Source organism: Gopherus flavomarginatus (genome assembly GCF_025201925.1).
Source record: "Gopherus flavomarginatus isolate rGopFla2 chromosome 13 unlocalized genomic scaffold, rGopFla2.mat.asm SUPER_13_unloc_1, whole genome shotgun sequence".
NCBI lineage: Eukaryota > Metazoa > Chordata > Testudines > Testudinidae > Gopherus > Gopherus flavomarginatus.
Genome location: NW_026114609.1, coordinates 5305952 through 5326978, shown reverse-complemented (window position 1 = coordinate 5326978; position 21027 = coordinate 5305952). Strand labels below are relative to the sequence as shown.

The window sequence follows — 21027 nt, the reverse complement described above, 5'->3', positions numbered from 1 at the left end:
CTGCTGCTCCAAGGGAGACATAAGAGCGGCCAGACTGGTTCAGACGCAAAGTCCATCTAGCCCAGTATCCTCCTGTCTTCTGACAGTGGCCAGTGCCAGGTGCCCCAGAGGGAATGAACAGAGCAGGGAATCATCAAGTGATCCATCCCCTGCCGCCCATTCCCAGCTTCTGGCAAACAGAGGCTACAGGCACCATCCCTGCCCACTCTGGCTAATAGCCCATGATGGATCTATCCACTGTAAACTTTTCTAGTTCTTTTTTGAACCCTGTTATAGTCTTGGCCTTCACAACATGCTCTTGCAAGGAGTTCCACAGGTTAACTATGCAACTGTCCTGAGTTTACCCCACCTCCCTTCCCCAAGTTGTATATAGAAAAGAGGATGAGGATGAGGAGAGCCATGATGTGTCTGTCAGTGGCTGGTGACTCAGTTTCCTCTAGGCAGCAGTGCTGCAGGCTCCTTTGGTCTGTACCCATGCAACTGTGTCTGGGGAAGGGGGAGTAGAGGCTTATGCTTCCCAGCCCCAGGCCCCATCCCCAGCAGCTGGGGAATCCAGGCCAAATTTAACCCTGGTAGCTGGGCCGGGATTAGCCTGGGCTTTGGTAGGGCTGGGGAGGAATTGGGATGGAGACAGATGCACCTGCTGTGAGGGAAGATCCTCCCATTCCCTGCCAACCCCCTTCACTCCTTGCAGCACAGCACCCCCTAGTATTTGTTGCTCTGTCATGGGAGCTGTCTGCTGCCTGCTTCTCCCTTAGCATCCTCTCTCCCCATCCTGGAGCACTGGCATCGCCCGTCTTGTGCAAACAGGCAGGCCCCAGTCTGCCCCATGGCACTGCCCTGCAATTGTGGGGGCAGCCGTTGGATGGAGCCATATCGAAATATGGGGTGGGCAAGGCTGGGGACCAGGACTCCTGGGTTCTCCCCTCACATGTGGGAGGGGAGTGGAGATTAGAAGGTAGAGTTGGGGAGGGGCAGGGCTGGGATCCAGGGATACTGCTTTTTCTGGTTTTCTCCACCTCCTGCAGCAGCCTCGGTCCTTTCAGTGCATTTCTTGTTCCAAATTCATTTGCTGACTTGTGTAACTCAACCCAGAGGTGGCTGCATCTCAGTGTTGGGTGAGGCACCCTTGGCTGCATCACCTCCTAACCGTGTCTGTCTCCCACTTCAGGTGACCCTGCAGCACTCAGAAAACATCCACAAGATCATGGGGCACTTTGAGCACTGGGCAGGCAGGGGCCAGGCGCCCAGCCCTCCCTCCAGAGAACGGGACCCAGCACCCTCTACTTTTTACAGGGATTAAAAAGAGGCAAAGGGGGGCAAATCAGAGGAGGGGGTGGCCAGGGTCTCAGCAGGGGGTGGAAATTGACTATTCGGGGGGTCATGCAGCTGGAGGCAGAGTTAGGAGAGGGACTGAAGGGCAAAGTCAGGGAGGGGGGAAGGAGCCGGAGTTAAGCCCAGAGGTTGGCGCTGCCAGAGAGTTAAACCCCGGCACAGGCAGGGGCCGAGGGGTAACAGTTATCCTGGTGGGCTGAGACTCCAGTGTTTGCAAACATGGGTGGGGGGAGCAGAGGGCTTTTTTATTTCCCCTCTCACAGGCAGCACCTCTCAGCATGGGCTTCCCAGGGCTGGGCTCTTAAAGGCACAGGCATCCCACTGCCTAGACACTGCAGCTCCTCTCTGATGTAACCAACTGAGGTGCTGCAGTAGGAGACTCAGTTCAGTGAAACTGGGCATTCCCTATACGCCCCCCAGCCAGGGGGCTGTGCACCCCCTTCCCCGAATTTCCCCAACACTCCCTCCCTCAGTGGTCAGGTAGTTACATGCAGCGCTGCCAATGTTGTCATTAGTTGCAAATTTGAATGGAAATTGAAACGTTAACACACACTTTAAATGCAGATACACCGTATGAAAAATACTTGTACCTGAGAAAGTAAAATAGGTTTGGAAAGTCTGGACAAAGCGGGTTTCCTGACCCAGCTGTTGTGTTTGCTGACAATATTGGTGCATTGGCTTCGGCAGTGTTGGCCAACCTTAGAATTTCAAATGATGATTTGTAAGTGAGGTGTGAATGAGCTCTCCCCTGGCAGCTACTGATGACCAGGGTTGGGAGGAGGCTTTGGGACCAGACTGTATTTACATGAACTCACCTACTCTGCCGATGTATCCAGTGGACAGAGCTGGGCTGCCTCTGCTCTAGGTGCCAGGAGGAGGGAAGGTGTGTGGGGCTCCAGCCTGGGACTCTTCCTCCCTCCTGCCAAGCCCTGACTATTAATCCCAGCCCTGGCACTCCTTTCTTAAAGCACCATGTGGGCCAGAGGAAAAGTGTGGTAGGAAGCAAAAGGGCCAAGCTTGTGAACATCAGGTGCAGCAGCAAGAATCCCAACTATCAGGGTAGCAAGTTCTAGAGCCCTAACCCATTGTGGCCATCCCAGCCAAAGACCTGGCTCTAGGAGGTGTGAGTCACCCAGCAGGAGGGGAAAGATTCACTCTTACACAGCTGGAGACAGGGAAGTTGAGCTCTGGGACTTTACCACAAGCATGGGTGGCAAGTTTGTAGAAATTTTGGTGGTGTCCAGAACCCGCCCCCAACTCTGCCCCCGAAACTCCACCCCCACCTGCCTAAGGCTCTGGGAGGGGGCTTGGGCATAGGAGGGAGTGCAGAGCTGAGGGGCTCATGATGCAGGAGAGGGCTCAGGACTGGGACAGAGGATCAGGGTGCAGAGGGATGAGGGAGCTCAGGGTGTTGGAGAGGCTCAGGGCAGCCTGCCTTGCCATTACTGGAGGGTGGGTACTAGGAGCCTGGAACAGCAAACATCACTTCTGCCCAATATCCCTCTATTCCAGCAGCAGGAGCAGGCAGGGGACAGGCGCATGCTGCTTTTTGTCAGGCAGGGACACAGAAAGGCAGGGGGCGACATGCAGGGGGAGTGGTGGCAGGGAGGGGCCAGGGCCCAATCCAGGCAGGGCTAGGGGAAAAGACTCATTTCCAAATATTGTTGGAGCAGGGCTCCCAGCCCTGAATATTCCTGGAGCCCGAGCACCGCAAATGTATATAACCTGTCGCCTATGACCACAAGCCAACACAATATCCCACTGAGATTTGAACTCAAATTACAGGATTCAGTGTCCTGAGTGCTGCCCATTACACCATGGGACCAGCTTGTGCTGCCTTCTCTGCACATCGGTGACCCTCATGGGGCTGGCTTGTGTAAGGGGGCTCTTTGCCCTTTACTAAAACTTAGTGTGTGTGTGTGGGGGGGGTTGGTTGGCTAGTTCCCAGCACCAATAGAAGATGGAAGGATCATTGGGAAATCAGGACTCCTGACAGTCCCCAGGGACAATGGGGAGAGGCCAAAGCTCCAAGTTAGCTGCACTGACAGGCCAGGCAGTGTAATGAGAGAGTCACCAGGCCAGGGGGTCCCATCCTCCATGTGAGCTGGAACTGCCTGGGCGAGAGTGGGGCAGAGCTAAGGAGAGAGCAGGAGCCCGAGAAGAGCCGGGGAGCAGAGCTGTGCAGGTGTAGTGCCAGAAACTGCTGCATGTAGGAATTTGCAACCTGTAGCAGTTACTGATACCTGAGGTTGTTCTTATTTGCTGACTTGCCCTAAATGGCTTAAACTTGACAGTGGTTTCTCTAGCGAAGGCCAGTTCCTGGTCCCTTGGTCCAGACATCCTCCTTCATATCAGGCTAGGGTGACCAGATGTCAAAGATTAAATATCAAGACACGGAGGGCGGAGCAAAAATAAAAGCTGGAGGGCCCCCCCGCCGCCAAGCGGCAGTGGCACAGCCCCATCTCCAACCAACTCTCGGCTCCAACTCCCACTACACCCCCAGCTCCCCCATCCTCTCACTCCTGGGCCCAGCCTGGGCTCCGAGCTCTGCAGCCGAGCCATGATCCGGGCTCCTCCTGCAGCTCCCGGGCAAGGAGTGAACCAGGCAGCTCCTGGCAGGAGCGTGTCCATGCCACTTGTGTCTCTGCCCTCCGCCCACCTGGGCCCTGCCTGCTCCGTGCTGCCCCTAGCCCCACTGCACTGCCCCGCAGGCTGCAGGGCTAAAGAAGCTTCCACCCTGTGCTCTCGGCCATGGCCATGGCCTGTGTGCAAACCTGGGAGGGAGGAAGAATGCCACGTGCTTGGGGAAGAGGCAGGGCCAGGGCGAGGATTTGGGGAGGGATCCAGTGGGGCAGTGAGGGGATGGGGCTGGGGGCAGGGCCAGGGCCGGGATTTGGGGAGGGATCTAATGGGGGAATGAGGGGGCGGAGTTGTGGGGGGGCAAGTATCCCTCCAGACTATGCCTGTGTGCTGGAGAAGAGGACAAAGTTATTTGTTTGTCCAGGGTCCCGATCGGTCGGGACGTGGGACAAACAAGCAAATATAGGGACAGTCCCGATAAAATCGGGACGTCTGGTCACCCTACGTCAGGTTTCAAGTTGAGAATCATTTCCCATTCCCACTCTGCGGGAGGGGAGACTTTTAAACTCGCTCTATGTGCGACTGCACATGGCTAAGCAAAGAGAACAAACCCCAAATCCCAGGTTTGCGGTGGGAATTCTGTAATTCAGATGACTTCACACCTGGCCATTGTGATTCTTTAACAGTTTCTCTGGCATTGGGGCATATTTTTTTCACTCCCAGCTGTGATGGCCGAGTGGTTAAGATGTGGGAGTTGAAATCCAATAGGGTTCTCCTGTGCAGGTGTGCATCCTGCTCACAGCATGGCCTGTGTTTTAGCCAGTCTCTCACCCGGGCAACACCTCTGTACAACCCCCTGAGACACTCTCAATTCTCTCCCCACCCCAAGTAAATCCTGTTCTGCTCCTTTCATAGAGATCCCTGGGACACCACCTCACACTGTGTCCCTGAGGGGTCAGGCAAACTCTCAGCACCTGATGCCTCTGCCACTCACCTGGTGCCCCACGGATCAGCCATAGCCCTGGTTCTGCTCCTCTCTCTAGAGTGCGAAAGAAGCCAAGTCAGCAACTCCATGGGAGCTATGGGGCTGCAGAACCAACAGAGAAAAAATAGGTGCTCAGCACCCACTGACAGCCACCTCCCCCCACCCACACACACACTACAGGCCTTGCTGACAAGCTCCTCCTCTTCCCTTTCAGTGCCTCCCACTTGCCAGTGATCAGCCGTTCAGTGGGGTGCAGGAGGCACTGGGTGGGGAGGGGAAGGAGCAGAGACGGGAAGAGCTGGGGGTGGGAGAGGAATGGGGCAGGAAGGTGCAGGAAGGGAAGAGATGGAACGGGACAGGGTGGGGACTTGGGGAAAGGGGTGGAGTGGGGTCAGGGCCTGAGGAGGAAAGGGGGGGATTTGTCCCACTCCCCTCTAGGGCCGGCCCTGAAGGGAAGCACTGAGTATTACAGCATGTTAAACTGATAGATCTAAAGGTCCCTGGTTCAATCCCAGGCTTTGGCAGGCCCCGTCATCCCTCTTTGTGCAGGGGTGGCTTGTTTTCTGGGAGCACAGCAATGCCTGAACCCAAGGTGAGTTCCTGAGCTTGGGCTCTGCAGTAGGAAAACATAGAACAGGCTTCTGCCCCTAGTTGGCCCACCTAACCTTTAATAATGAGAACTGTCTTTCCCAACATGGTAGGAAGAAAGTGAGGCAGGGTAGCCCTCAGGAATGGTGCCAGAGGGCTGCTGGGCAGTGACAGGCAGGGATTGGGGATGGAAGCTCCTCTATGCAGGGAAGGGGCATCTGTAAAAGTGACCCCACGCACCTCTCCTCCTCTGGGCACCTAGAGCAGAGGCAGCTGGTGCTGACGGCTCCAAGGGAAGGCTTAAAAGCCACAGAGCAACTGAGGTCAGGGCTAGAGGAGGGCAGGACCATGCCTAGGTATGGCCTTCAGACAGGCACAAAATCACCCAGCCAGGCTGCTCCCTGCCATGCCAAACACCCACTGAAGGTCACCAGCACCCGGGGCAGCTGCTGATGCTCTGTGGGTAACATCACAAGTTGGTAGGAAAGAAGGGCCAGCCCCCATGGTGGGGCCTCTGACTGGTCCCACTCAAGGTGCTCACTTTTGCAGTGGGGCAGGAGATTTTACACCAAGAGGCTTTTCCCCAGCTGGCGAGAAGTAGAGAAACACCCAGGCTCCGAAGACGCTATGTAGCAAGTAGCCTCCAGCACAGGGACAGGAGCACACGCTAGCCTGGGCAGCCGCCCATTTTCTCTGGCAAATCAGGAAGGGCAAAGGCTAGACTGGAAGCACCTGGGTCTCATGTCCCAGCCTTTGTGATGCTCACCTCCCAACTCCTTCCCAGGGCTCTAGCTGAAGCCAGGGCATTGGCCTGAGCAGCCAAGAAGAGGTTGCAGCCCTAAAGGGAGCAGAACTTTCAGCACAATGGTAAAACGGCAGAAACACAACCACCAAGGGACTCAAACCTTCAGATCCACACTCAGACACCTTATCCATTAGGCCACATGGTAATGCACAAAAAAAACAACTCCAAGCATTTCTTTGGAAAAGTTGGACATTGTGTTTCTCAGGTCATCTACTGAGGGGGGCCGAGACTCTGTGGGCACAAGAAGTCGAGTTCCCAGCAACACGTGAGACTTAATTCTATGGAGCCAGGTCCAGGGCTTTGGCAGGGAGGCTCAGGCATGGGGGGATTGGGGTGCAGCGGATGGACCAGCTGTCTAGCTGTGGAAATTTAGTCACACTGAGGCACAGAAGGAAGGAGGAGGAGGAATCCTGCTGACAGGCAGCAGATGTGCAGAAAAAGAGGAGGGTTTCCTGGGACTTTTTTTGCCTGTCTTTGCCTACCTGCTTACTCTTGTGGTGAATGGGGAAAATGGTCTCAACTAGCTCAGTTGGTAAAACATCAGGCTTTTAATCTTAAGATCCAGGGTTCAAGCCCCTGTCTAAAAACTCAGCTTTTAAGTGGCCTTGTGTGCCAGGAGCCAAATGATTCCTGGTGCTGTCCACCAGCCACATGCAGATTCCCAGAAGTCATGGCCATTTCCTGGAAAGGTTCCTTTCCTCAGGAATCAGGAGAGAGGCCACATCCACAGGAGCAGGCCTAGCACAAGCAGTCTCTGGCCGGCAGGAAGAGCTGTGGGGCCAGGTGCTGAGAAAGCTCAGAGGGAGACCAGCAGAGATGAAGGGAAGAGAGACAGAGAAGCAATGAGTACAGAGGGCAAGTGTACAGGGGGTTCAGGTCTGGCTATTGTGGGGAATTTCCCTGGTTTATACATGACCCTGGTGCAATTGGCCAGAGAGAGGATCTGAGTCCCCACCTCCTTACCCAGAGGCCTGCCTGACCCCAAGGACGCTCTTTCTACTCTCATGTGTGGCAGAGTCCTCGTAACCCCAACAAGGCTGGGCCCAGGAATCTTGTCGTGCTCACTTGAAAAGGGTTACAGGGAGATCACAACCAGCGTCTCTGGAGTGTCAGGGCTGGTCACAGTCTCTCCCTCACATGTCCCAGGCCTCCTTCCCAGGCCCTGGCTGTGCTGCAGGGACACCACGGGCTGGACACTTACTCTGGCGGTGGCCACATGCTCTAAGTGACGGGTCCCTTGTTCCCAGTGTCAGACCCCATGTAGGGGATATGATACCCCTACCCTTGAAGGTCTGGCCTGCAAGGCCTCTCGATTGGTGGCATCTCCTTGTGCTGGGCCTTCTGCCCAGGGTCCCTCTCACTCTCCCAAGCTGCTCACTGCACCCACCTCCAGCCCTAGTGCTGCTGCGGCTCTGCCTCCATCTCCCTGGGCTGCTCCTCTGGCCTCTCTGGCTCTGCTTGCTGCAGCTCTTCTCCCAGCACAGATCTGCTCCCTGGGAAGCTTCTGTGGCTTATGCTGCTCTGGCTCAGTTCCTAGCATGGATCTGCTCTGGTTCTCCCTGGCTGGCGCAGTTCTTCTCCCCGCCTCTTCTCGGGCTCCTGCTTTCTCCTTAGCTGGGTCCCACTCTGGCCCAGGTAGTTCCAGCTCACACAGATGATGGGATCCCCTGCCCTGGTGACTCCCTCATTACACTGCCTGGCCTGTCAGTCGGGCTAACTTTGGAGCTTTGGCCTCTCCCCATTGCCCCTGGGGACTGTCAGTCTTAGGGTCCTGATTTCCTATTGATCCTTCCCCCTTCTGTTGGTCCTGGGAACTAGCCAACCAAAAACCCACTGAGCTTTAGTAAGGGGCCAACAGTCCCTTACACGAGCCGGCCCCATGAGGGTCACCAATGTGCAGAGACAGCAGCATAAGCTGGTGCCATGGTGTAATGGGCAGGACTCTAAATCCTGCAATCTGAGTTCAAATCTCAGTGGGACGTTATGACAAACCCCTAGAGCTCACAGTGCTCAACTTCCCTGTCTCCAGCTGTGGAAAAGCAAATCTTTCTCCTCTTGCTGGGTGACTTGCCCTCTAGAGCCTGGTTGTGAGGGCCACAATGGGTTGGGGTTCTAGAACTTGCTACTCTGGTTGCTGATACCTGCAGTCCTGTGGTTTGACCAGATGCTTGGGATTCTCGCAGCTTTGCCTGATGCCCACAAGTTTGGCCATTTTGCTTACAGCCACATGTTGCCTCTTGTCCACATGGCACTTGAAGGAAGGAGTGCCAGGGCCAGGCTTGATAGTCAGGGCTAGGCAGGATGGAGGAAGAGTCCCAGGCTGGAGCCCAACACACCTTTTCTGCTCTGGGCACCTGGAGCAGTGGCGGCTGGTGCTGACAGCTCCAAGGGAAGGCTTAAAAGCTGCAGAGCAACTGAGGGAGGGGCAAGAGGAGGGGAGGACCAGCGCCGGCTTTAGGAAGTGCTGAGCCCAATTCAAACATTTTCGGAGGGGCCCGGGCAGCGATGACTTAAAAAAAAAAGTGGAAAAAAAAGCCTTTCATTTCTTTCATGTATTATTTACTGTCAATAACTATATGAATAATAAAATTATCTATTATATACATTGCATCATATATGCTGTTGTTTGGCTATTAATGACTGCCATTTCACATGTGTGGGTCCCCGCCGCTCCCTGGGGGTGTGCACATGTGTTGGTCCCAGCTGATCCCTGCCCCATTGAAGCAGGTGTGCACGGTTACTGCCCTGGAAACTGCAGGGCAGCAGTGGACATGGGGCTGGCTGGAGGCAGGGCAGGGGCTGACTGGAGGTAGGGTCTGGCTGCAGGCAGGGCAAGGGGTGTGGGGCTGGTTGGAGACAGGGGGTGTGGGGCGGGCTGGCTTCAGGCAGGGCCGCGAGGGGTGCAGCAGGGGTTTGCAGGTCTGGAGACAGGGGAGTGTGGAACTGTCTGGCTTTAGGCAGTGGGGTGCAGCAGGGGTTGACTGGAGACAGGGCAGAGGGTGCGGGCTGGGCAGGGTGTGCAGGGCTGGTGCGGACAGCAGTGTGTGGTGGGCTGGCTGGCTTTGGGCAGGGCTGCAGGGGTGTGGGGCAGGGGCTGGCTGTGGGCACGGGGTGCAGAGCTGGCTGCAGGCAGGGGGGGCCAGACTGCTGTGGGCAGGTCAGGGGGTGCAGCAGAGGCAGCTGGAACCCCAGCCCTTTAAGTAGCCCCCAAACCCCCTTCTATCCCACCCCGGAGCTTTTAAATAGCCATGGGAGCGCTGGGGAATGCATGGGGGAGGCGGGGCTCCGGCAGCTATTTAAAGGACCGGGGTGGCAAAGGCAGCTGGAGCCCCGGGTCCTTTAAAAAGCCCCCAGAGCCCCTCACTGCCTCAGGCTCCGGGGGCTATTTAAAGGGCCCAGAGCTCCAGCCGGGGTCGTGGGGATTGCCGCGCTCCAGCCGGAGCCACCAAGCTTGCTGCACTCCGGCCGGAGCGCGGCAAAGCCCCGCCGCCCCGCTCTCCCGGCTGGCGCCCTGGTTGTAGTGCGGCAAAGCCCCGCCGCCCCGCTCTCCCGGCTGGAGCCCCGGTTGTAGTGCAGCAAAGCCCCGCCGCCCCGCTCTCCCGGCTGGAGCCCCGGCTGGGGCACGGCAAGCCCCGCTGCCCTGGCTGGAGCTCTAGCTGGGAGCACAGGGCCGTGCCGTGCTCCCGCCGGTGCTTTGCTCAAAGGAGCGGGACCATGGAAGACCCCAGAGCAGACCACAGCCGGGGACCAGGGTAAGTTAAAAAAAAATTAAAAAGGTGCCTAAGGTGCGGGGCCCTCTTAGGCGCGGGGCCCGATTCCCCGGAATCGATCGAATCGGCCTGAAGCTGGCCCTGGGAAGGACCATGCTTATGCGTGGCCAGCAGACAGCCACAAAGACACCCGGTCAACCTGCTCCCTGCTGCCTGGCATGCCAAACCCCCCTGAAACGTGCTTAATACACTCAGTGATCAGGAGGAAAACCTGTCAAAATGTGTGTGCGAGGAGAACCTGCTTGGCCTGGAAGGGAGCGAGGAAAAAGAGCGAGTGAAAAAAATAACCAGGGAGAGAGCGAGAGCGAAAAGAACATGGAAGGCAGAGAAAGAAATAAAGGGAGAGAGAAAAATAGAAAAAGAAGGAAAGAAAGGAAGAGCATGAAAGATAGAGGGGGAAAAAGAAAGCAAGAACATACAAGCTAGAGACGGAAAGGAATGAAAAAGAACGAATGAAACACAAGCGCTAGTTGAAGCTGGAATGGGACAGTCAGAGAAAGGACAGACTGACCCGTTAAGCAAGGTTGCACCCCAGATTCTCCATGTTGGGGGGCACAGGCCCCCTATTTCCATCCTGGCCCTGCTTGGGGGGACCATGCATAGGTGCCTATTGACACTCCCATGCTCTGTGAAGGGGGGCAAGTCCCGCCATACCCTCAGGGCCGCTGAAAGCGGGTTCAGGCCACAATGAAAAAAATTTTCAGTCTCCCCAGCAAGAGTGGACCAGCTAAATGGGGCAATGAAGCCAGGGAAGTGAGGCCCTGGTCCCTCTTCTGGACCACTGGGCCCCAGTAATCTGTACCGGCTTTCCCCTTGCATGGCAATGGTGGTGCACTCACGCACTGGCACGCCTTTTAGTATCATGACTATTTATCTGTACAACAGCAGCACCTACAGAGAGTGGGGCAGACTCAAACCCCTGTTGTGCCAGGGGCTGCACAGACACAGAGACAGTCCCTGCCCCAGCTGAGATCAGGGCCTCGTTGGGCCGGGCGCTGCGCAGACACAGCGAGAGATAGGCCATGCCCCAGAGAGTTTACAGGCTCCATATCCAAAAAGTGGGAGGAGAAACAGACGTCCAGGATCACACAGCAGCTCTGAGAGTAGAACCCAGGAGTCTTGGCTCCTCCTGCTCTAACCACTAGACCCTACTCTGCTCCCAGAGATGGGGCTAGAACCCAGAAAAAGGCGGGGGAGTGGGGTCTAGTGGTTAGAGGAGCCAGGACTCCTGGGTTCCATTTCCAGTGCTGAGATCAGGCACCAGTGCTCCAAGCATGTGCTTGGTGGCAGCACTCCAGCCCCTGCCCCCCCTTTTTTTGGAGGGGGGGGCAGGCAAAAAGCCAGGAGCCAGCCCTGAACCAAGATGTTCCCTGTCAGCTGAGGCTTTCAGGCTGCGCTGGAACTGACCCTGCAGTTCTGGCTTCAGTAGCAGGATGGCGCTCACGGCAGCCTGAGGTGCACAGGCTGGACTGCAGTTCAGGCTGCCCTGCCGCTGGGGAGCCGGAGCGTCACCCCCGTAGGGCGGCTCCAGGCACCAACAAAGCAAACACCTGCTTGGGGCAGCCCATTTGCAAGGGCAGCATGGGAGCTGAGAACCAACAGGGGGCTCTGGGAGCTGTAGTTCCTTGGTTAGCTCCCTGCCTATAGAGCCAGCCCTGGAGCAGGGAAAGAACTACATTTCCCAGCATTCCCTTGGCCACTACCAACTGGAAAAGAAGGAGGGGGACCTCATGCGGCAGCGTGCTGTGAGTGGAGAGTTGCACTGTGAATGGAGGAAGACCATATTTTAACATTAAAAAGAATAGGACACTCCAGGAGGAGGGTAGCCCCACCCTGCCCCCATCCACTGCCTCCGACTGCCCCCCACACAGAAACCCCAACCCATCCAATCCCCCTGCTCCCTGTCCCCTGATCACCCCCTCCTGGGACCCTGCCCCTAACTGCCCCCCAGGACCCCACCCCCTATCTAAGCACCACCGGTCCTTGTCCCCTGATTGCCCCCTCCCGGGACCCCTGCCCCTAACTGCCCCTTGGAACCCCACCCCCTTTCTAAGCCTCCCTTCTCCTTTTCCCCAACTGCCCCCTCCTGAGACCCCATCAACTTCCCCCCAGGACCCCACCCCCTACCTGTCCCCTGACAAACCCCTGGGACTCACATGACTATCCAACCGCTGCCTGTCCCCTGACTGCCCCCCCCACCTCTGACCCATCCAGCCCCCGCTGCTCCCTGTCACCATGGACACACTTACACTAATGCACAGCCGTGAGTGTGCTGGGGGAGCTGGTCTGAGCAATTTGAAGTGACAATTCTGTGAGAACAGAAATATTGTGTAGTGAAGCAGCTGCACATCAACTAGTTGTGGCCGAGTGGTTAAGGTGATGGACTAGAAATCCGTAGGGGGGGTTTCCCCATGCAGGTTCAAATCCTGTCAACTATGGAAGCATTAGTGTGGTGTTGTTGTTGTTGTCGTCTTAGTGCCTGAGCATCCATGGAGCCAAATTTGGTCTCACTCTGAGGTTGTCTGCACTTAAAATACTGCTGCAGCCCTGTGGAGTAGACAGTTGCTACAGTGAGGGGAGAGGTTTTCCATCCCTGTAGTAGCTGCATTGACAGAACAATCTTTCCTTTCATTTAGCACTATCTAACCATGGCTTAGGTCAGCTTAATTATACTGGTCCTAGAGTTTTTCACACCCTGAAAGACGTACTTGTTAGAGGGTTTATCCCATCAACCTCCCATTCCCTGGTCCTTCTCACGTGACCAGAGAGCAGCAATGCACGAAGCTCAAAGGTGCAAACAATTCAATGTTTATTGGGGTAAACTTCCAGCAAGCAATGATTCCAGTTTCCTTCCTCAGGATCCCGCTTCCCAGCTCTGACACCACAGAGGCTTGTCTGTGTCCCTGTTCCCCTTCTCTGTTCCTATTCCCCCTGTTGGCAAAACATAATTCCAATTCCCCTACCCCTATTCCCATTCGCATTCCCTCCCTTACGTCCTGATTGACTGCAGACTATATAGTAAAACTTGAGTTCTGCTTAGCTGTGCCTTAACCAATCATTTTACTGAAATGTAACTAACCAATCCTAACATATTGTAACATGATTATCTAACCAATTATACCCCACTGCCTTAATTGGTTTACACCCAACAAATTAATTATACAGCAGGCTGAGACAATCACAGCACCAGATAGAGATTATACAGACAAGCAATAGCAAAGTGGGGACTACAGTGACAGCACAACAAAGAAATGAGAATTTCACACCCCAGCTATTGACCAGTGACTTGTTCCCAGATAGGATGCTATCCTGGTAGAGGCTGGTTGCTTAACTCTCTGGCCCCCAGGGCAGGATTTTGAGGTTCACCATTACTGTCTCAGATTGCCAGCACCCATCTTTTGTTCACTTAAAATGTGAGCAGGGAGATTCCAACACCTCAGAACTCATGGCTCTCCAGGAAACATGTAACTTTAGGTCCAGGTGAGTGTGTCTAAAAATCAGCTGCGCTGTAGAAGGTCTCTAGGAGTTGAAAGAGATGTGCCATCTCGACCTCCCTAAAGAGTTCATCAACTATTAATGAAAACTAGGATTGATAAGTCATATTCTTTGTAGTATCAGGATGGTGGACTGGTCTAAAGTGCTAGTTATAAGACTTTTTCTTCCAGTCCCATGGGTGTTCTGGTCTCTGCATAGAGACGTGGTTTCACATCCCACTCCTGACATTACGATTTAATTCTATCTGGAGAAAATGGCCTCACTTCAATCTCCTTTGGAACAACAGAACACCATTTGCTTAGCTTTTCTATTCCAGTAGCTGTGAGAGAACCTCTAAACCAGGGGGAAACAGGGCCTGTTCTCTCGACTGATCAATTTTTTGTCTTCCTTCATTCCAAGCCATTTCCTCAAATACATCCGTATTTCCCACACTTTTATGAAACATTAGGGTCATCATTTAATTGCCACACAACTGTACTTCTGAAGTGAAGTGAAACACAACATTTTTTGGATATTCTTGCAGAAGAGTTTTGTTTTCTGACCTGGAATTGAACAGGGGCTACCCGAGGGGGACAATGCTGCTCCCTTTTCTTGACTCATCCAAAAAACATAAGTTCGTGGTGCCCTTTGTTTCCCTGTTCTTCAAACACCTGTCGGGGTGGCCTAGGGAGACTTGGTCCTGACTCTCAGGGTCCCTCCCTGCCCTACCTTTCTATATGATTCTGTTGTGTGGGTTTGTGCTGTGTCGTTGTTCCACGCTGAGCTGTTTTGCACAGTGTCACTTTGCACTCTGATGCATTGTTTCGTGTTGTATGGTTTTTGCATCGCCTTGTGTTGTGTTGGTTTGAGCTGAGCTCTTTTGCAGTGTGTCATTTTGCCCCATGGGGCGTTCATTTACATGGTGCTGAATTGTCGGGCTTTGCACTCCTACGTGTTGTCACTTTGTGCTGTGGAATGTCAGTTCACGCTGAATTGTTAGATGTTAGATTGGGGTGTTTCCACTTTTGTTGTTGTTTATATTGTATTGCGATGGCATCGAATTATAGAGCTGTACGGCTGCAAGGGCCCTGGAGAGGTCATGAAATCCAGCCCTCTCTGCTGAGGCAGGGTCAAGCAGAGATGATGCATTGGGGGCATGTGGGATCAAGTGCCCACAGCAGTCAGCCCAGGCAGGGAGCAGAAGGAGGGAACCAGAGCCAGAGCAGGTTGTCTATGGGACCAAGTATATGTAGAGTATCCTTGACAGAGGTTTGTTCAACCTGTTCTTAAAAACCTCCGAGGACAGAGACTCCACAGACACCCTTGGGAGCCTATTCCAGAGCTTAACTACCCTCAGAGTTAGAAAGCTGTTCCCAATATCTAACGTGAATCTCTCTGGCTGCAGATTAAGCCCATTACTTCTTGTCCTACCATCAATGGACATGGAGACCAACTGATCATTGTCCTATTTATAAAGACCAAACTTTTCCCTCTGCAATCATCCATTAAATGGTTATTATCCCCTCTTCTTGCCTGGGGTACAATGGAAGAGGAGAAAATACTCTCTTAACAGAGGATGCAAATGTCAGTTTGTTCTCTCTTCATGTTTTAGTGAAACTCAGAGAGAAGAAGAAACTTGACCTGCCAAAGAGCATAGATAGTTTGTTTCATTTTGATCTGTGACTATTAGCAGAAGAGTGACACCTAAGGGCTGTCGCTACCACCCACCATGGGGCTTGGATTTATGATGGTGGGATTAAGAGCATCATGCTCTACCAACAGAGCTAGCTAGATTTAAAGTCAGTCAACCGCCCAGACGCAGTGTAGAAGGTGCCCTGAAGGTTTTTATTTGTGAGCTGAGGTTCCCTGTCTTACATTTGCCTCCTTTCCTGGTTTGTTATGTCTCCAGTGAGCAAACCAGAGCTGTCACAAGGCTGGTTAGATGCTGCTTTCTAGACCAGAGAGCTGGGGTTGATTTAGCATGCTGCCGCCACCAGCTGGTCAGAGCAACCAGGGCGGGAGGTTGGAATTTAGGATTCTCCCACCAAGGGGAGGTGCTGTTGGACTCATCTAGTGGGGGAGAGTCTGAAAAAGATTCTCGGTTCCCAGAGAGGGGCAGACAAGCTGGTACCACACACATTTTCACAGGGAATCAGGCCCCCCCTTGGGAAAAACTCAAAAGAAGCCCAGACCCAGGAGTGTCAGAGAAGGGAATCACTGTTTGCTTTAAGAGATGGGTGAGGGAAACCTGCAGGTCCTTAGATCCCTCCAGCACCTGATAGAACCATTTGTGGGAAAAGTCTGGGGAAGCCAAGGAGAGGGAAAATGGCCTTGCGGCTGTTGTGCAATCACCATGCTCTCAGCAGGAGGGTCCGGGGAGCTCTGCTCTCAGAACACACAAGATGGCAAAGTTCAGAGCCCTGTTGCACGGAGTCAGACTGTGATCAGCTCACAGTGAGAGGAAGCAGCACCCCTCCCTTGGTCTCTATGCCAGAGCTCCTATCATCTGAGTGTCCTTCCTGCAAGAGTCGGCTGCTGAGAGGGTTGTGTTGGGGTAAATGAAGACAGAGGAGGATTGTTCCTCCTGGGTTTTTTTTTGCGTGGCTCTGTGATCCTGCTGGAGGAAGCATCCTTAGAGTTTATTTCAGTGGCTTGTGTAGGGCTGAGGTTGTGACCCTGAGTACAGGGGTTCCTGTACTCTCTGTTCTTCACCCCTTAGGGAGTGGACAATGGAGCAGTGTCAGAAAGTGGATAGAAAGTAGCCTAAGAAAGTGTAGCATAAGTGAGGAAAAAAACAACTTTATTAGCTCCCTGGTGGTCTAGTGGTTAGGATTTGGCGCTTTCACTGCGAAGGCCTGGGTTCAATTCCCAGTCAGGGAAAAGTGACTTCAATAAAAAAAAGCTTCAGTTATTCTTCACTTGCAATGTAAATAAATCTGTGGCTGTTTCCAGATTCCACCATCTTTCCATGGTAGGGATGGCCAATGGAATGGGGAGGCTTCTGTGGCTATTGGGTCCTCTCAGTCCCTCTTGGAGGGAAAGACTCACTGCCAAAAGTGGCAGAGATAGAGCTGCTGCTGATTGCAGCTTCTTTATTTTTTTTTCCACTTGGGGTGGCAAAAATGCTGGATCTGGCCCTGCTCCATGGAAGACAATGTGTTAAATCCCAGATAAGTGGAGTTAAATCAGTTCTCAGCCTGAGTCCTTAGGTCTTAATCCTGAGGATATTGTCCCATCATGGGGTCATTTTCCTCCTCTCTTTCATACAGAAGCACAATTTTCCTTGCACAGACAAAGGAACAGCAAGATCTTTCTCTGTCCCTTGTGCAAAGCAGGGGGCCAAATTCCATGGAAACAATGGATGAGTTGGGGCCCTGGGCACATCCAGCCCTGGCACTGAGATGTTCCCTCCCCTCTTTCTTTATGCTCCTGTTGTTATTTCATGGATTGTCTGGGATGGGGGAAAAGCTGAGTTCACTCCAGGTGAAGGGTAAAAAGGATCCTCAAAGTCTCAGGACCCAACCCCTGCTACCAGGATCACTGAGGTGTTGGGGATTTGATTAGGAAAGGGACTATGTGAATTGTCTAGGTGGGGAATGAATAACAATCTACAAGCAGATCCACCTCATTAACCCCTGACACAGGCTAATCCTGCTGCGGATAGAAGGGAAACTGGGAGTGATTCTTTGCTGTTCAGCCATGGAAACAGTGACCAAATTGCACCGCAGTGAGTGTGCTGGGGAAAGTTGGACTTCACAGGCAGGTGGAAACACCTAGAACTCCACACCCCACTTCTGCCACCAGGGTGAGGTGTTGAGCTGCTCACAGCATCCCCCACAATGACCTTACAGCAGGGGATTGCAGCACCCCCACCACCCAATGCAGGGGAGAGGGCTTAGTGTATCTCTGCCCCCTGAGTCCAGGGCACAAACTCTCTCTGCCCCACACATAGAATCTGGCCCTGCTGCAAAGTGAGTCCTATGAACAAGTAACCTCCAGGAGAGCAGGCCTGGTCCTCAGAGAGGGGAATGGGCTTCTCGTGAAGCTTATAGGTCACTGGTTGCAGTGAGAACAGGAAGGCTCTGAGTATAACCCATAGCAAACACAATCCATCTGGGGATGTAGCTCAGTGGTAGAGCACATGCTTTGCATGTATGAGGTCCTGGGTTCAATCCCCAGCATCTCCAGGTTCATTTTTTCACCTTGCTGCTTTGCTCATGCCCGGAGGGGATGTGGCCCACCAGTTTCAGTCCTGCTCAGTGAGGGGCAAGTGCCAATTGCATGGAAGGTCTGGGGGGTTTCTCCTCCTAAGTCACCTTGGTACATTTAAGATTCCCTCTCGCTGTGCTGCTTGGGACAAGGGTAGATGAGAAGGGCGAATCCTCCAGCACTGGAGGGAAAGGTCCCATCTGCTCAGACTGAGAGGCAAGGAAACAGAGGGGCAGTCAGTGCTCAGAGAGGAGAGAGGTCAGTGATGTACACCCAACAGGGGACACTGTCATTTTGAGTATCACAGGGGTAGCTGCGTTAACCAGGATTTGTAAAAAGCGAGAGTCCTGTGGCTCCTTATAGACTAACAGACGTACAGGAGCATAAGCTTTGAGGGGTGAATCCCCACTTCATTGGATGAATGTAGTGGGAATTCTGTGCCTGGCTAGCCAACTACAAAAGCAATTTCTCCTCCCTTGGCATTCACACCTCAGCTGCTAGAGGAGGGCCTTATCCTCCCTGATTGAACTAACCTCCTTATCTCTAGACTGATTCTTACCTGCATATTTATACCTGCCCCTGCAAATTTCCGCCACATGCATCCGACGAAGCAAGTATTCACCTGCGAAAGCTTATGCTCCAATACGTCTGTTAGTCTATAAGGTGCCACAGGACTTTATGTCTTTTTGAGGTGAGTGCAGCTTGCTTGGGAGGTGCTGAGGATGGATAGAAAAAAGGCTGGAGTCAATGACAGATGAGACCAGAGAAGGGGAAGGGGAATGGCAGCCCCACAGAAGGTCCTGGGTGCTCTGATGCCCCAGTTATTGCACCCTGGCCTGTCGTAGAGAGAGAAAAGACACCGAGGGACCCAGCCCCCATAATAGTGATCCCATGGACAAGAACCTGGTTGGGAGTGGGGTGAAGTTTCCCTCTGAGCAAAGTGGAGCTGAAATCCCTCAGTGTCCTGGAATTTAAGCAATGGAAGCTTCAAACCCTGCACGGGTGTGGGCTGAGGTGCATCAGCAGAAGGTTGGGCTGGACAGAGGCGGCAGGTTTGTATAATTTTTGGTGGTGCCCAGAATGGGACCAAGTCCTGCCCCCCCACCCCACACCTGCCTAAGGCTCTGGGAGGGAGTTTGGGTGTGGGAGGGAGAGGGGCTGGGCTCTGGGAGAGAGTTTGGGTGCAGGGTCTGGGCTCAGTCAGGGGGTTGAGGTGCAGAAGAATGTGCCAGGAGCAGGGTCCTGGAAGGAGTTTGGGTGCAGGTGTGGGGTCTGGGTTGGGGGTACAGGAGAGGATGAAGGGTGCAGCATTTACCTCGGGCATCTCTCAAAAGCAACCCGCACCCTCCTCTGGCAGCAGCCCCTAAGCAGGAGGGCTGGGGGCATCTCTGAGCACTGCTGCCCACAGACTCCAGCCCTGCAGCTCCCATTGCCACAGTTGGCTCTTGGGGCGGGAACAGCATGTGGAGACCCCCCACACACAGTTGTTCTTCCCGCAGATGGGGGGCAGCAGGGGATCTCCCCTGTTTGGAGGAATCTCTCTGGGCCCCACCGTTAGGTCTCCATCCTTTCTCCCTCTAACCACGCACACCCCTCCTCTCCCCGTTATCAATGTTTTAGAGTGACTCCTTCCTCCGTTTGTAGGATACAGACTCTCTGTGACAGAGACTGACTGCGGCTCCTCTCTGCATGGCCCCAGTGGGGAAGGAAAGAGACTGGGGGGGCGGAGAAGATGGGCAGAAGGAGTCAAATGGGGCTAAACCAGAATAGAGGAGATTTTCTTCCTGTTAAAACGTACTGGAGTCTCATCACTGAAAAGCCGCATCTTGAATTAGGTTTGAACCAGCTGCTTTTCAATTACCAGGCAAAGGTGTGAACCACAGAGACTGGGAACTGCCTGCTTCCCAAATCCATCTAAAAAGCGTCTGCAGTGGTGCAATTGGTTAGTGCAGAAGGGCAAGTTGCTGGGATTATAAATTCAGGCCTTATCTGGAGCCCTGGATTCTGTTCCCCATGTACCTTCCCCAGCTTGTTCCTCGTACCTGTGTAGTTTGCTTTGCCTAATTCCCATGGAAAGTGCCCTGCTAGGAAAAGGAGAGTAAGTTCCAAAATGTGGCAGTAGGTGCACAGCTTGGAAACATCCCCCCTGTGCTGCCATTAGTTCCAGGAGATTGTTCACTGGCAGGGCAAATTGATTTCTCTGCTGCTGAGAAAGCTGCCAGGACAGGTCTGTGAGCACCAGAGCTCCCTGCTTCTTCCAGCACACCCCTGGCTCCTTCCCTGCCCCGTTACCGATGTAGGAGGGTCCTATATGCACTGAGTCTAAAGCTTTACCAAGTCTTCTTAGTGCAGTTGACAGCTTGTCAGTCTCATAATCTGAAGATTATGAGTTCAAGCCTCAGAGGTAGCAATGGCTTCTGCTCCCTGCATCAGATTCTCCAAAGGAAATCAGAGAAAAGAAACTAGAGGAGAGTGGTTTCTAGACACCCTCCAGCCATCTAACACACACACAGAGACTTTTCTATGGCATTATCTTTTCCTTCTCTGTGCCATTTGTATTCTCCATAGAGCAAAATAAAACAAAACCATGCAAGTCCAAGCCTAATACAGCATGAAACTCAATACAGATCAAGTCTCACCCTCAGAGATCTTCCAATACTCTTCTTTCGCAGACTAGACTTATTTCTTGTCTGGGCCCAATCTTTTCACCAGGTATAGCCCTTGTTCCAGCTCAAGGTAGCTAGGGGACGTCTCATGACTGCACCCACCTTTCTTCTGTTCCATCCCCTTATACAGCTTTGCTACAAGGCAGGAATCTTTTGTCTCTCTCCTGGGGAAAAGCCCCAGGTTTAAGATGGATTCCTGTACCAGGTGACATGGTCACATGTCCTGGGAGACCCCAAGCCTTCATTCTTCCTGGCCTGACTCACAGATGGTGCAGGACAGAGCCATCTCCAGTCAATTGTTCTGGTTAATGGGAGCCGTCAAGAGTCCAAACCACTATTAATGGCCCACACTTTGCCTCATTACAATAGGACCTCAGAGTTATATTTCATATTTCTAGTTTCAGATACAGGAATGATCGGTTCATACAAATAGGATGAACACACACAGTAGATTATAAGCTTTGTAATGATACCTTACAAGAGACCTTTTGCATGAAGCATATTTCAGTTACTTTATATTCACACTCATTAGCATATTTTCATAAAATCCTATGGAGTTCAAAGTCACAGCAGGGAAAGGGTTTTACTGCAGCACCTGGGAGCAGTTGAGTATCA

General features: G+C 53.3%; 3 non-coding genes across 3 annotated transcripts; all 3 read left to right on the top strand.

Moving 5' to 3' along the window:
• Window positions 1–12416: 12416 nt before the first annotated feature.
• Window positions 12417–12503, top strand: TRNAS-AGA (transfer RNA serine (anticodon AGA)). The gene has a single exon. It is a non-coding gene; the product is annotated as a tRNA-Ser (tRNA).
• A 3842-nt stretch (window positions 12504–16345) lies between these two features.
• TRNAE-UUC (transfer RNA glutamic acid (anticodon UUC)) lies at window positions 16346–16417 on the top strand. Its single transcript has one exon. It is a non-coding gene; the product is annotated as a tRNA-Glu (tRNA).
• A 1235-nt stretch (window positions 16418–17652) lies between these two features.
• On the top strand, window positions 17653–17724 carry TRNAA-UGC (transfer RNA alanine (anticodon UGC)). The gene has a single exon. It is a non-coding gene; the product is annotated as a tRNA-Ala (tRNA).
• The last annotated feature ends 3303 nt before the right edge of the window (window positions 17725–21027 follow it).